Source organism: Pelodiscus sinensis, chromosome 27 (genome assembly GCF_049634645.1).
Source record: "Pelodiscus sinensis isolate JC-2024 chromosome 27, ASM4963464v1, whole genome shotgun sequence".
In the NCBI taxonomy this organism is placed as follows: domain Eukaryota; kingdom Metazoa; phylum Chordata; order Testudines; family Trionychidae; genus Pelodiscus; species Pelodiscus sinensis.
The window spans coordinates 10,760,532-10,774,938 of record NC_134737.1 but is presented as its reverse complement, the minus strand read 5'-3'; the positions used below and the strand labels follow the sequence as shown (position 1 = coordinate 10,774,938).

Genomic DNA, 14,407 nt, shown 5'->3' with positions numbered 1-14,407 from the left:
TTTATTAATGTTTGCAATGCAATAGTCAAGGACCAGGATCCTGATATGCTGGGCACTGTACAAACACAGAACAAAAAGATGGTCCCTGACCCAAAGAACCTACAATGGAAGTCAAGATTCAACAGGCAAGGACAAGGAACAAGAGAAACACTAACGGTCAGCATGAGAGTCAGTGGGCTTAGCATACCAGGAGCCTAGCTGTTGTCAGGTCACTGTTGTAGGCAGGTGAGTCTGATTTCTGTTGAGAAATTGTGATGGTAGCTGTGCAAGGTTCAGACTGAAAGATTAATCCTATGGGGACACTCCTTTAAGAGGAGTTGACAGCTGTGTGTGTAATGACATCTCATGGACATGAATGTCTAACAGCGTCAGGGGTTAAAGGTGCACACATGGGAGCAAGGAGTTTGGTAACATGTTTAAACGTGACTGTTGATTTGGGGTGTGTGACGGCGCAGTCGGGGGTTCCCCCGGTCCTGCAGCCCCGTAGCAGCACGAACAGTCTCCACCAGCCAGTAGAATAGAGAGGGGTTTACTCTCCACCCCACTACCCCCTCCCCCCCGCCTATTGTCTCCTCCCGACAGGTTGGGGATCTTTTGCTGTCCTGCTGGGCCATGCTACAGATAGCCCAAGCATAGCAACCAGCAAGGTACTAACACTACACCACAGGGTGCCAAGGAGTGAGCGTGCTGTGTGCCCACTCTGAAAGCCAGATCCTTTTAAGGTAGTTCACATGGGTCATCTAGAATCTTTACTCCGTTCCGAAAATCACGGTCTTGACTTCTATTCCAAACTGGCTGGCTCACAGTGATGCCTTGGATGAATCTTGGAGAGGCTGTCCGTCCAAAGAGCCTGCCAGGTAGAAAGGGAATAGTTTTTAAATCTTGCAACAACACTAACAAGCTGGAATTAGTCCTAAATTCCTGCTAATATCCATCCACGTAAGTATTTCTAATGCATTTGTTAGCTGAGAGTCTGGGTCAGCGTGTGACTATGTATCACAAACTGACAGTGGGTTTCACTCGTTGCTTTCACAAGCAGGCTCTTGAAACTACCCGAGATGAATTATCAACACTCAACTTCTACTGCCACAGCTGACTCATAGGCTCTGGTTTGGGGAGTTATATTTGTTTATCTCATAATATGCATCTTGGTGACAGAGGCAGCTCTTCAATGGGACAAAAGGGTTTGCTGCCCAATTCGCACGGCAAGCTACCTAACTCCTTTTGTTGGCTTGGACAATAGCCTCTGAAGTATGTCTCTGTTTGCTAGGATATGCGAACAGAAAGGGGCGGAAAGAGGAGTGGTGCTTAATGAAAGGTTAAACTTCCCTCCTCCAGGAATTTATTTCTGTTTAGATGCTAGTGCCCAGCATAGGTTGCTAAGTTACAGCTGAGATCTAGTCAGGATTAGGAAGTAGTCTGCGAGGTTAGTGTACCTACGTGTGCAGTGACTGTCTGCTTCAAATCTAACTGCCAAGTACTCCCCCGTAATGCTCCCTGGGAGAACGGGCATAGGGAAACTTTGGTTAATAAGAACTTTTTGGAAAGGAAGAAGGCTTTAATACGATATAGCTGGTTTATGGCTATCCTTACTGTCTGTCTCCATTAGGAACCCCACTGCCTGCTTGTACAGACCATTCCAAACACCTGTACAGCACACTTTATAAGCACTCTGGGATATATGCAAACGGTGAAGAATTGGCCCCATTTTCTGAATGATCAAGTGGCTGAAGGGCCAGTCGTCCCTGTTCAGTGCTTTCCTTACGCTTGTACTGACTTCATCATTTTTAAATTCTCCCCCACTCTGTGAGCATTAAGACTCCATGAATAAATCCTCAAATAGTGGGCTGATAAAGCCATCATGTCCCCTTGTTGTCAAAAAGAAAAATATGTACCAGTAAGGAATCTAAAATAAAATTTGCCCTTTATCTTTTTATTTCCTCCTTCTGTTTAAAGGCTTTCATATTAAATGTTTTGTCTCCCGCTGACATGACAGCTGATGCTGTGCTTTATTTATGGGAAGCGTAGTTAGGGAGCGGTGCCAGTTCTGCTGGAAAGAGCAACATGAACTAATGAATAAAAAGAACAGCCAGTGAAGTCTGCCTAAAGAGACTCACCTCCAAAGGGCTGCCCCCTTGTCTCAAGCGATCCCCCTCCAGCAGCACTGGGGTTTCTACTGCAGCTTCGTTTAGAATGACACTTTGGACTTGTACGGTGCCTGCGGGACAAGCATCACAAAAGGCTTTACTTGCTCTAGTGAATTCAGCCTCACAGATGACAGGTGGAAAGCAATTTCCATAAGGCAGCATAGAAGCCAAAGCGCATCCTATGCTTTAACCACTAGTCCATGCTTCCTCACTGAAAAACAACCTCTCTGGAGCAAATTATTTTTATGGCTGTCTTAATCCTCCAGGGTTCAAATAGGGCCTAATCCAAAGCCCACTGATACCGGTGGAAGTCTTTCCTTTGATTTAGTGGGTTTGACCAGGCCTATAGTACTTCTGCACCTCCAGCTTGGTCTGATAGTCCTCAATTGATGGTAAAAGGTCTTTGCTTGTAGTTCAGGGCTGGGAAAGATGTGGCCCAGGGACTGGCCCGCCTAATACTTAGATCCGGCTTGCAGACTGCATCTGGCCACTTTCTATTTATATCCTGCCTGTGCCACTGAATTTCCAGGCGATGGCTCAGGCAGCAGGATCCTATTTAAATGGCTCCCAGTCTCATCGCTGCCCTGGCAAAGGCCAGAGCCATGAGCTTTCAAATAGCCACAACAACTCCGGGCAATTGCCTGGCAACACAGTAGTGTCAGGGCAGGGTGGGGAACCGCAATCCCTTTGCTGTGTTTTTAATTCAAAGCCTTTGGCCCCAGACAACTCTGGGGGGAGGCTAGTCCCCAGCTCCGCCCCTTCTTTCCAGGCCCAGCCTCTTCTTTCCAGGCCCCACCCCTTCTGGGGGTGGAGCCAGCCTGTGCCCACACAGCAAAATGCATTGTGGTCCCCCTGCAAAAATAATTGCCCACCCCTGTTGTAGCTTGTCATACAAACCTGGCACTATTTAACTGCCAGGAGCTTAGGCTGGGTAGATCAGGTTCACCCAGGGGGCTACTGATGGCGGTATAAGATCTACCTGTTCATCCACTTCCTATAGCAAATGTTATTGAGAGCATCTATCACCGCCTAAGAGCCCTGTGTCTAACGCTACAAGGAGGAGGCTGTACCGTATCCCTTCGAAGTTCTTATCCCTCACACAAACATAGCTTGGCAAAGGATTTTCAGCTATTGTCCTCCTACCACCAAAGGTCTATGAGAATGAATCAATCAGCCCCAACAGCGGGGCTTGTCTGGGGTTGCATTTACCTTTGTGCTCAGACCCCAGAGCAAGGTCCCAGTAGTTAAGCAATGTACGCCCTCCGGTGGTGTTTTGGGGACAGCTTAATACCGTACAGCACACTGTTAGTTATAGCCTATTTAGAAAGCACAGAACTTTTTCTATGGGCCGGGATCCCTATTCTTCCACTGAAGTGGGAGTAGTTCCCTGGAAATGCATAAATATTCTCCAGCAACGTTGCTGGGATTGTAGTACTACCTTTCCTGGTGGGGGAGAGTTTCTTTGCCATTGGGTAACGAGTCCTGAAAATCTCGGTTAAGGCCAGGTTCGGTATGTGGCACTAACTACTCCAGAAAAATGACAGGGTGCGTCTAGACTGGCAAGATTTTGCACAAAAGCAGCTTTTTTTGTGCAAAAACTTGCCAGCTGTCTACACTGGCCGCTTGAATTTGCGCAGGAGCACTGACTTCGTAATGTACAAAATCAGTGCTTCTTGTGCAAATACTTTCACGCTTCCACTCAGGAAAAGCCCTCTTGCACACGAATACTTGTGCAAGAGGGCCAGTGTAGACCGGGAAGAACTGTTTTGCACAAAAAAGCCCCGGTGACTAAAATGGCGATCGGGGCTTTCTTGCGCAATATCGCGTCTAGACTGGCCACGGATGCTTCTGTGCAAAACCACTTTTGCACAAAAGCATCCGTGCCAATCTAGATGCGTTTTTGCGGAAATACTTTTAACGGAAAAACTTTTCCATTAAAAGTATTTCCGCAAAATCATGCCAGTCTAGACGCAGCCACTAACTCTAGAACAAGCAAAATTAGGACGTGTTGGGAGGAGGCCTTTGATGGTGTAAAAACAGGAGCTGTCCATACCAGCAGTTTAATGGAGTGTTCAAGGAGAGAAGGAATGGACGATAGGGGACCTGTCATCCCTCACTGGTGCTGTCAAGCAGCTCCAGGCTTAGAAGCAGCAAGAGTCGAAGGTTTATCCTGCTGGAAGTCCGTCTGTGGCATCATGATTTGTGTACGTATCTTTTTATCTAGACATTGGGTCCCATACATGCAATTCCTTGGGTGAGTGACTGCATGCGCAGTCATGAGAGAATGGCTTTGGAAACCAAGGGTCAAATGGTCCATTGACATTAACCCAATTCACTCCAACTGGGTGGGCAAATGCCATGATTGGCATCTGACAGCCCCGGTGTTACTGGGCTCAGCAGAGAAGGCAAGATGAGGTGGGCCGTGGAGACTGAAATCCCCTCTCGCTTCAGCGCCAGGGTCAAAGTGCAGTGGCAGCCTGGGCCTTGTCTGCACAACCCTTGCTTTTTCCATCTGGTAGGTAAAAAGAGGCTCTTCTTGTTCTCTCTGTGTTATGGATGTGTGTGGATCTACACAGGCACATGTCTGCATCCATGAGTGTCAAGTCAGCACCATCCCTGCCTAGGGTTGCCAGATGGTTTAACCAAAAATACCAAACACTCCCCTTCCCCTCCTCCACACCCCCCCCCCCCCCAAAAAAAACACTGGGAAAAAAAATTCTGTTGGGGGGGGAAAAAAGAGGGGGGCAAAGTTGTTGAGCAAAAAAAAAAAAAGCACCCCGACAGCAGTTATTAAGCAAAAAATAAAAAATCAGCATGGCCACGCTAAGAGGTGGCTTTTTTTTGCCAGCAGCTATTTTGTTTTTCTTTCCAGCCACAAGACAAGCTACTGCAGAACCAGGTAAGTAGGGTTGGGGGGAGGGACCGGGGGCTGGGCCTGGTTGCTGAGCATGTTGTAGGGTTGCCAGGTGTCCAGTATTTTTGCCTCCTGGCAGGGAAAAATATCAGGAAGTACTGGACATTTTAGGTGTCTGGTATTTTCTGAATTTTTTTACCGGACAGGAGGCAAAAATACCAGACTGCCCGGGTCAGTACCGGACACCTGGCAACCCTATCCCTGGCCACTATTCCCTCTAATCTTTTCCATGCATGCATAGAATAAATGTTTCCATGTGCACCAAGGCATGCGCAAATGTGCACCACCAGCAGAAACAAAACCTAGCTCTGGTCACTCCACTAATCAGCGGGGCAGCATTTGAATTTCTCCTGAGTGGCTGCACAAGCTATCAGCTTCCAGGGAACATAAGAAAAGGCTTGGTGGTCAGATCACAGCACGGTCGTTATGGGAAGCTTCCTGCGTTAACTCCATGGTCCCGCTGTGAGAATGCTCTCAAGAGGCCTGCATAGCACCCAGCATAGACCCTACCAGGGGAGCATGCAGCTCCATAAGAAGGAACGTGGGGCCATCTGTGCATCCATATCATACAACTAGGCATGTTTGGAAAACTCTTGAGTGACAGACAGAATGCTGAGACCAGAGACGTCTGCATGAGAGAGAGAAAAGGATCCAGCATCACAGGCTGGCACCAGCACTAGCTCATAAATCAACCTGCCTGCATCATTCCTAAGGATCATTCTATGGGGCTTATGCCTCCTGATCTCCAAACCCTCTGGAAATGTCAAGCACTGGCCATCCTTGGACTCCTTCATGCAGAGTTGGCAGGATGATTCAGAAATGGCCCAGCCTCAATTGCCTTCCTTAAGAAGTAAGGGCCTGGCCCATGCAAAGTCAGAGCGGACTCTTTGAACACTGGTGTGCTACTGAACAGTGAAGGACTCATGAAGAAAGCGTCACCTACTGGTGATGACTGCAAAAAGCAGGTACATCTGTGTAGGGGGGAAAAAAAATTCCAAGGGGGGGAAAATGTGCCAGCTGACTTTCTTCTGCATGAAACTTGCTGCAGTGTGAAACTGCATAGCCTTAGGTGCTCCAGAGTAGCATTGCACACTCCAGAATTTCCTGCCGCAGACAGTGCCAGTGCAAAGAGTGTTCGTGCTGCAGACAGAGCCGGAGGAATCTGTTTTCTGCCGCATCAAGCGCTTCAGGCAAGAGCCAGTGACCAAGGACTGTGCCTGTCTTAACAACTGAGGGCCCCAGAGTCACTCCAGGGATAGCTCTGAGGTGGCAGCAGCAGCAATATAGAATAGTGCTGCCGCCGCTAGCACAGTTGTACTGGTGGGGAGTGACAGGCCTGGAAATTTTTTCTAGAAACCAGATCAAAACCAAGAGCTGATGGCTGCCTCAGTGCATTGTCCTGGGTCCCAGGCGGTGAACATTCTCCTGTTGTGGGGCTTCCCTGGGACAGTGCAGGCTCTGGCACGGCTTAGCTGCAAAGGCCCCTAATAAGTAGTTGTGCTACCTGGGAGCAGCTGGAATGCCTTTGCAGTACCCCCCTGCATGAAGGGCTCCTACAGCAGCAGGGTGGCGTAGCACCTGGAGGGCACGGACACACCGTGCGTGGGGGGTTACAGCCCCTTAGCTGCTGCTTTATACCACCAAGCTGGCACTAAGGAGTCATGGGGCAAGAGCCACCCCTCTTCCTCCCCAAAGTTTGTTTCAGCTGCTGCCTCTGTCACTCGTCGTGGGTTACGGACGCAGGGCCTCACCACATATCCGTGCTGGTTTCTTTGTAGGTAACTGAAGACCAGCAAGCAGGCAGTTCTCACCTTTCTACAGCCTCCCCCTGGCTCGCTGGCCCGATTGACTTCCTTTCAGTGTGATTTCCAGCTCTACCTAGCTCCATGTCTTCTCTAGCTAGCCCAGCCCTGGCATGGTTGGGTTTTTTTTCCAGCTGAGTCTGGATTTTTCCATCTACTCTCCCCTCCTCCCTGCACCATCCCAGATGTCTGAGCCATGGATCATTCATGTATTTTCAGCCCAGCTCTAGGACGGAGATAAAATTAGCCCTTTAATATGAGAAGTAGTGGCTGCAGTTCACGCTGGGACAGGACATCAGCATCAGCTGGTGTTTAGCTAACCTAGAAAAGCAAGATCACACGAAGCAGGAGGAGATCTATTGCCCCCCTCTTGCTAGACATGTATCTTGCTTAAGGTTCTGCATCAGCCTGGTATTTTATTAATAACTAAGGCAACCTCAAACTGGCCCACATTCAGTAAAGGCTGGGAAATGAATCTGAAGAGTAAGGTTTCAGGTATGCCCTGGCACAGCATGGAAAAGCTGCTGGCATGGCTGCAGTCCAGCACATTTAAAGGGACATGGGCAAGGTGGAGGGGGGAGAGCAGAACGTCCTTCTCTCTTGCCAGTCAGTTTGCAAGAAGAGTCTGTTCAATTCGGGCTGTGTTTTCGTTTCTCAAACAAGTGTGTCAACGTCTGTTTAAAATACAGCTCTTGAGCGGCAGCCACTGAGTGACCCCTGCAAGAGGAAAGCAGCGTGCATGGTGAAGCACCGTCGAGCCACCCTACAATAACTTGAGCAGAGGACACACACAGCCCACCGCTTGGAAATAACCCTCTGAGAACAAATCAGTCCTGTTCTGCTGAACAACCCCATGTTACTAGAGCAATGTCCACTCCCAGCCTTCCTGAGCAACAAAATGAAATGCCCAGAATTCTGAAACAAGTTTGCATGCCCGCTTTGCCCAAGTGCACCCCTTGGGTTCATGAGCTAGTGTGTGGATCTTCTCCTCTTCTCCCCCCCCCCCCCAGTGTTTATATACCACCCTACACTAACACACCAGCCCGCATGTGCAGCTGGAGGCACGCAAACTGGTAAGGAAGCACGTGGGAGGGTTTCCAACAAAGGCAAGAGTTGAAACCCCACATTTAAAGACCATAAAAGAAATGCCTCCGTCCAGCATGTCAGGCATGAGACTGTATCTGTGGCATACGGCCCGTTAGCACGTACCAGACAAATGTTAAAGGGATAGTGTGTACCAAGGACGCACAAAATACAATTCTAGGAACCTCCTAATTCAGCAATGCAAGGTGCCAGGAGAGAGTCTGCAACCAATCCGGGTGGCAGCCTTGAGCCGGCCAAGGGTAATATGATCTTTGTGCCCATAATTAGTTCTTATTAGCGTAGTTTTAATGTGAGAAGAGGCTGATGTCCCCTTAGAGCACTTGGCTTTTTAAGTACTTGAGTAATTGCCTTTGGTGCTCTGTGGCCTATTCAACGAAGGTAATCAGCCCTACTTGCTGCCCCAGAGACCTCGCAAAGGCAACAACCTCAGACTATTTCACAGGCTCCTATCTAATCAACCTCAATGTACTTGTCCTAATGGCCGGATAGCTGCAAAGGGACATCACCTGGCATGACAATATGCCTGACATCAAAGTGAAATCTCTTCAGTTAAAGTGAGCATCCTAAATGTATATGGCATCCAAGAAGAGTGTGGTTTAGGGGTGAGGGCTGTGCAGGGGCTAGGAAGCCAGGTATCCCTGAGTTCTCTACCCCGATACCTTCTATGGCTTTGGACCGGACACTTGCTCTTATCTGCCTGGGGTGTAAAATAGGGGCTACTGATGCCTACTTCTAGGGGGGGTAAGGCTTACATATTGGCCTAGGATCAATTCCCAGCTCCAACCCAGATTTCCTAGCCTTGGGCATCTCATTGTACCTTCCTCTGTATCAGTTGCCTGTCTGTAAAATGGGTCTAACACATTATCCTTTGTCTACAAGCTCTTAGGGGCAGATTCATCTCCTATGAAAACAAAAAAAAAAGTCTGACTTTTGAAATGAGCTAATCCAGCAGAGATTCCTTATGGCATCGAATGGGTGGGAGTAGGTATGGGGGTTATTTGGAAGGTGTCTGAGGTTTATTTCAAGTATTTGCGGGGGAGGTTCAGTTGTGTTCATCTGAAGTGGCTCCAGCGAAGGGACCTCCCCCCATTTTCTCGTCCTCTGGGGAGACTGTTCCCACAGTCTTCTCAAAGGAAGGTTTTCGGGCGGCTCTCCTTTGACTTACTCACACTTGTGCCCTTCATTGATCACTCGTGCTTGCAAGAACTCTGCTTTCCTCTGTCTGGTTTCAAATTTGCCCAGGCATAACAAAAGCTTCAAAGCAGCCCACCCAGGCTGTCTACCTGGGAAGCTCAGCCCTTAAAAGCACAGACATCCCTTCTCCCCCTTCCCCCGGCCACAGTACTCCTTTTCTCTCTGCCTCTCTCTCACACCCCCTTCTCTCACAGTCCCTGGTGTAGACGCATTCATGTCTTCGGAGGTGGAAAATTCCTTGCAGCGTTCCCCAGCTATCTCCTTGCCTCTGTTTTGCCTGTTAAATCTGCTCCCTGGCCATGAGGTAGCTTAGCGAGCAGACCCAGGGAAAGAGCCATCACTGTCTTCCACAGCTGTTGCTCATGTCTGCCTGAGGAGGATGACAGCTGATTTTCCCCCTCAGTCCCATCTCTCCAGGGGTGAAAAGCGTTTCAGTGCATTATAAGGAGCGGGTGCACCTGAGACCCTTTCCACTCCAGCCGGGGCACCCCCGCTGGCCTCTTTCCCATACTGCAGTGTTTGGTCTGTTACTAACACTCTCTATCCCAGGAGAGCCTTCTGCAAGGAGGTGTTTTCTCCTTGTACTTTTCTACAGCTGGCCCTTTAGATGTGGTCCAGTCAAGCAGCTGCAGCCCTCAGGAGCCTTTTTATGGAGACTGTTTCCTGCTGGTAAGTTTTGTTTCCCCCTCTCCTTGTGGGGTTTAGTCCCTAGCCCTGAGGCACTTGGCATGGGCTGTGGGAACCACAGGCCAGGCTAAGCCTCCATTGACTCAGGCTGTGGCCACTCCTGTGTTGCACCCTGAGGCCCTGCCCTCCCTGTCTGGCTGGAGGGGTCCAGGTGGGGCTGGGGCCGGTGGCTTGAGCCAGCTCTGGGGTTGGCCTGGCACTCAGGGCTAGAGGGCTCGGGGCTTCCCTCCATACACACACATTGGGGAGCCCATGCTGGTGCTCCAGCCCCTCCTGCAGCACCCCCGCCATGAGGCTGGAGTGCCAGTGCTGGCATCAAGCCAGGCATGCCAGACCCCATCCATGGGCTCTGCCTGGCGAGGGGAGGAAGCAGCTCTGCACGCTGGCACCATAAAGCGCTGCCTGGAGGCTTTCCCCCCCCACAAAATCTACCAGCCCGGGTCCCCCCAGGCTCTGGTGTGCAAGGGGAATGTGGGGGAGCGTCTTTCTGCTTCTCAATCAGCGGCTGTGTCAGTGAGGGGGTTGTTTTTTTGGTCTACATCTCACTTTTGAGCAGCCCCCCACTGATTTTTTTTTTCTGTGGGTCAGCAGCCCCTGACCCAAAAGAAGTTCCTCACCCCTGGCTTAGAGAGATGCAGCCCCCATGGGGCGTGGACTCTAAAGCTGAATTATTTACCTGTGGCATTGAAAAGCTTGCTGATTTTTAGGGAGCATTCATGCAGAAATGAAGGAGGCTGGGGGTCAGAAATCCCCAGAGATACTGGCCAAAACAGTCTCTCTGATTTTGTGTTGTCTGTCTCTCTCTTTGGGGCTAACTAGGATTTTCAGTAGGGCAGAGCACTCACAAACCAGGCCAGATTGTCACAGGCTGGGCTCTGAGGGTTGTTTGGAAATACACCTCTAATTGTCGTGCCCACGCACTTGGAAATCTGGCCCCCCAGTGCTGTGGTAAACCTGGCCAGTATGGTCCACAGGCTTTGGCTGAATGATGGGGCATCTCTGAAAATGGACAGCCAGCTGGGTTGACGGTGCATTGCACCAGCGGAGCATCACAAAGCCGCCAACTCAGGGACCTGGCTATTAAAGAGCAGGTGTTTTGGCTTAGCATCTCTCACATGCGTCCATTCACTTAATATCTATTCTGCGCATCTGTCTTTGCTGCTTCTCTGGGGGTTTTCAGAACAATCGGTTATCACAGAAAGAAGGGGCTGTGAAACACAATCTTGTTTGCTCAGGCCCTAACATGACTAGATGGTTCCTCATGGGGGGGAAAAATCAGATTAGATTTTTTTCCCCCCTCTTCCTTAGACAAAGCAAAAGAAGAATTATGCTTTTTCATCTGCGCAGCAATAGTGGTGACAGAATGAGACCATCGCGGGTGCCTTTCCAGGCTGCTGACTTTGTGTAACAAAGAGCTAATGGCATTCTCGCTGTCGGAGCATAAAAGCTCATCGTCTCCTCGACTGGCTTAGGTGAGATTGACTGAAAGAAGCCAGTTTTTACGGCCGTAATTTATAACGCGCGGGGAATGCAGTCATTTCGCAGCCTGTGGTGTGCAGCTGACTCCGCGGCGGCAAGAGAATGAAAGTTCTCCCCTGACCTTTCCACCAGATATGGGGCTGGTTTCCATGGGGTGGGGAGGAGCTGCGAGGTGGGGGGAGGGAGACTGTCAAGCTATAATTACAGGCAGGTGGCAGAGGCTCTGAGGAGACGGCTGCCTTGGGTGAAATTGAACCTCTGGTATTAATTTTGATGCTTCACACCCCAGAGTTGTCGTCATGAACAGGGCAAGGGTCCGCAGGTCAGCTCCTTGCTGCAATTAACTCCTTCCTCTGTCACTAACTGCAGCAGTTTCCTCGCGGCCTATGGGAGGGGCAGGGTTTTGCACTGCAGAATTAGATAGGGTGGTAGGCCCCTGAGTGCAAGCAGCCAGATTGCAGTGCAGACACCCACTGTCCTTGCTAGTGTCACCTTCCAGGCCCAGCTAGCCCCAAGCCAGCGTCTCCTTCGCAAACCCACGTGCTGCTCGGCAGTTGTGTGGCAAAGCCGTTGGAGGGCTCTCACCCCACTGTCTTGGGCAAAGCTTCCCCGGGAGAGAGTGAGGGAATCCACGTCCTGTCCCACAGCCGCTGTGGGCACCTACCTGCAGTGCACGAGGATCCCAAAGCCAGTGGGCCCAGGATGCATCAGCCCCTAGTGTCTAGCCGAGTGCTTCTCTTGGGTGGTTCCCCACGGCCAATAGCTCCCTTGTCCTGCCTCCTGCTCTGGGTGGGGGACCCCTCTGAGTTCACAAACACCAGCGACAATGCCACCCCTCCCTCCCCCCCACTCACTGACATTCCCTGCCTGCCCCACGAGCCAGTCTCCGGCTGGTTTCCATCCACATCGGTTTTTTTCCCTACCAGTATTACAAAAGGGACCCGCCCGTAAAGCCAGGGTATGTGACAGGAGGTGCATGCTGGTTGTACACCATGCTGTAGAAACCGGTGTGTCCAGTCACTGCGCTGCCACGGCTCAGTCGGCACCCCCTGCAAATTCTAAGTACTCAAGCGCCGTTCGTAAAATGGCCCTGTCCCGGGAGACTACTCTAACCAAGACAATCTTATGGCCACAGAGATGAAGGGAGGGCCACTTTTGCAGCCAACTCACTAGCCTAGGCAGCCCATTGCTGCGATAGTCCCCTCCCCCCTCCCACTACATGGCTGTGTCTACACTGCACCCCTTTTCCGGAAAAGGGATGCAGATGAGACAAGTCGGAATTGCAAATGCAGCGGGGATTTACATTTTCCCCGCTTCATTTGCATGAACATGGCTGCTGCTTTTTTCCGGCTCGGGGCTTTGCCAGAAAAAAGCGCCAGTCTAGACAGGGATTTTTCGGAAAATAAATCCTTTTCCGAAAGGTCCCTTATTCCTGATTTTAAGAGGAATAAGGGACCTTTCGGAAAAGGCTTTATTTTCCGAAAGATCCCTTTCTAGACTGGTGCTTTTTTCCGGCAAAGCCCCGAGCCGAAAAAAGCAGCAGCCATGTTCATGCAAATGAAGCGGGGAAAATTTAAATCCTCGCTGCATTTGCAATTCCGACTTGTCTCATCTGCATCCCTTTTCCGGAAAAGGGGTGCAGTGTAGACACAGCCCATGTGTCTTATATCTCCAGATTTTAAGCTCTTTAGGGCAGAGACCATGTTCTATTCTCTGTGCCTACGTCTAGACTGGCATGATTTTCCGCAAATGCTTTTAACGGAAAAGTTTTCTGTTAAAAGAATTTTCGGAAAAGAGTGTCTAGATTGGCACGGATGCTTTTCCGCAAAAGCACTTTATTGTGGAAAAGCATCTATGCCAATCTAGACGCGCTTTTGCGCAAAAAAGCCCCGATAGCGAAAATGGCGATCGGGGCTTTTTTGCACAAAACAAATCTGAGCTGTCTACACTGGGCCTTTTGCGCAAAAGTTTTGCGCAAAAGGGACTTTTGCCCGAACAGGAACAGCAAAGTATTTCCGCAAGAAGCACTGATTTCAGACTGTAGGAAGTCAGTGTTCTTGCAGAAATTCAAGTGGCCAGTGTAGACAGCTGGCAAGTTTTGCTTTTGCGGAAAAACTTGCCAGTCTAGACACAGCCTGTATGTATCCTGGGAGACCATCTTGGTTATGAGAGTCCCGTGGCTCACTGAGACTCACTAGCCTCGCTTGCTCCACGCTGTCTTAAACGCTAACAATGTTATGCCCAAATAGGGTATAAACAATAGGACTCCTTGTTTTTGGTACGTTATGGGCATTCACCCCCCTGTATTTTAAAGACGTATTCACTGGCCGCATGCCGAATCGCTGTATCTTTTCCCCGACTGTGTATTCTTGGCCACTGTCATATTCACATCTCCAGTAAACTGTATTCCCCCACTGGGCATGTTCTGCACGGTCCTCGTCTGACAACCTCCAGCTGTAATCCCTTATTACTGACAAGGCTGCCACCTGCCCTAAATCACCTTTCTCTGTCCCCTGCCTCAGCTAGAGATGCACCTGAGCACCAAGCAGAACAAGCCGCTTTTCCCCATCTCTTACGCAGAGAGCAGGTGAGGGGAAGGGTCAAGATAAATTAATCTCATAAGTTCTTGTGCCTCCAGGTCGTAGAGAGGACCAGGATTTGTTACAGAATGAACTTAGTGAAGTGAGTGGAGAGAGGTTAATTCCAAGGACATGATTTTTCTTTACCTGCCTTTCAAGGCCCCGTTTTTCCCTATTGGCTTCAATGGATTTAGGTGAGAGATGGATCTGTCTCCTAGTTTCTTTAATCCAAGCACTATATTGACGTAACCTCTGTCCGTCCCTTTGCTGGTTGTAGCGCTAGAAGCTGCAGCCAAAGCTGATTGCTTTGCAGCCAAGACATGTTATCACCCACCTGAGAGATCTATCTGACCAAAGTGGACCTGAAAACTCCTTCTTTTTAATTAGGGAGGAAAAGGACAAATCAAAATATGACACAAAAACAAACCCGTGTTCCCTGTAAGCTGCGTACTTGTGCAGCCACTCGAATGCCACCCAGCTGATTAGCAGAGTGCCCACAGC

At 49.9% G+C, this 14,407-nt stretch overlaps 1 protein-coding gene across 1 annotated transcript in view; it reads left to right on the top strand.

Annotated features, from left to right (window-relative positions):
- The first annotated feature begins 9,641 nt into the window (after positions 1–9,641).
- Positions 9,642–14,407, top strand: part of IP6K3 (inositol hexakisphosphate kinase 3) — a 51,552-nt gene continuing 46,786 nt past the window's right edge. Inside the window, exon 1 of the mRNA XM_025182736.2 lies at positions 9,642–9,830. The gene's annotated coding sequence lies outside the window, so the exon portion shown is untranslated. The remainder of the gene's footprint in view (positions 9,831–14,407) is intronic.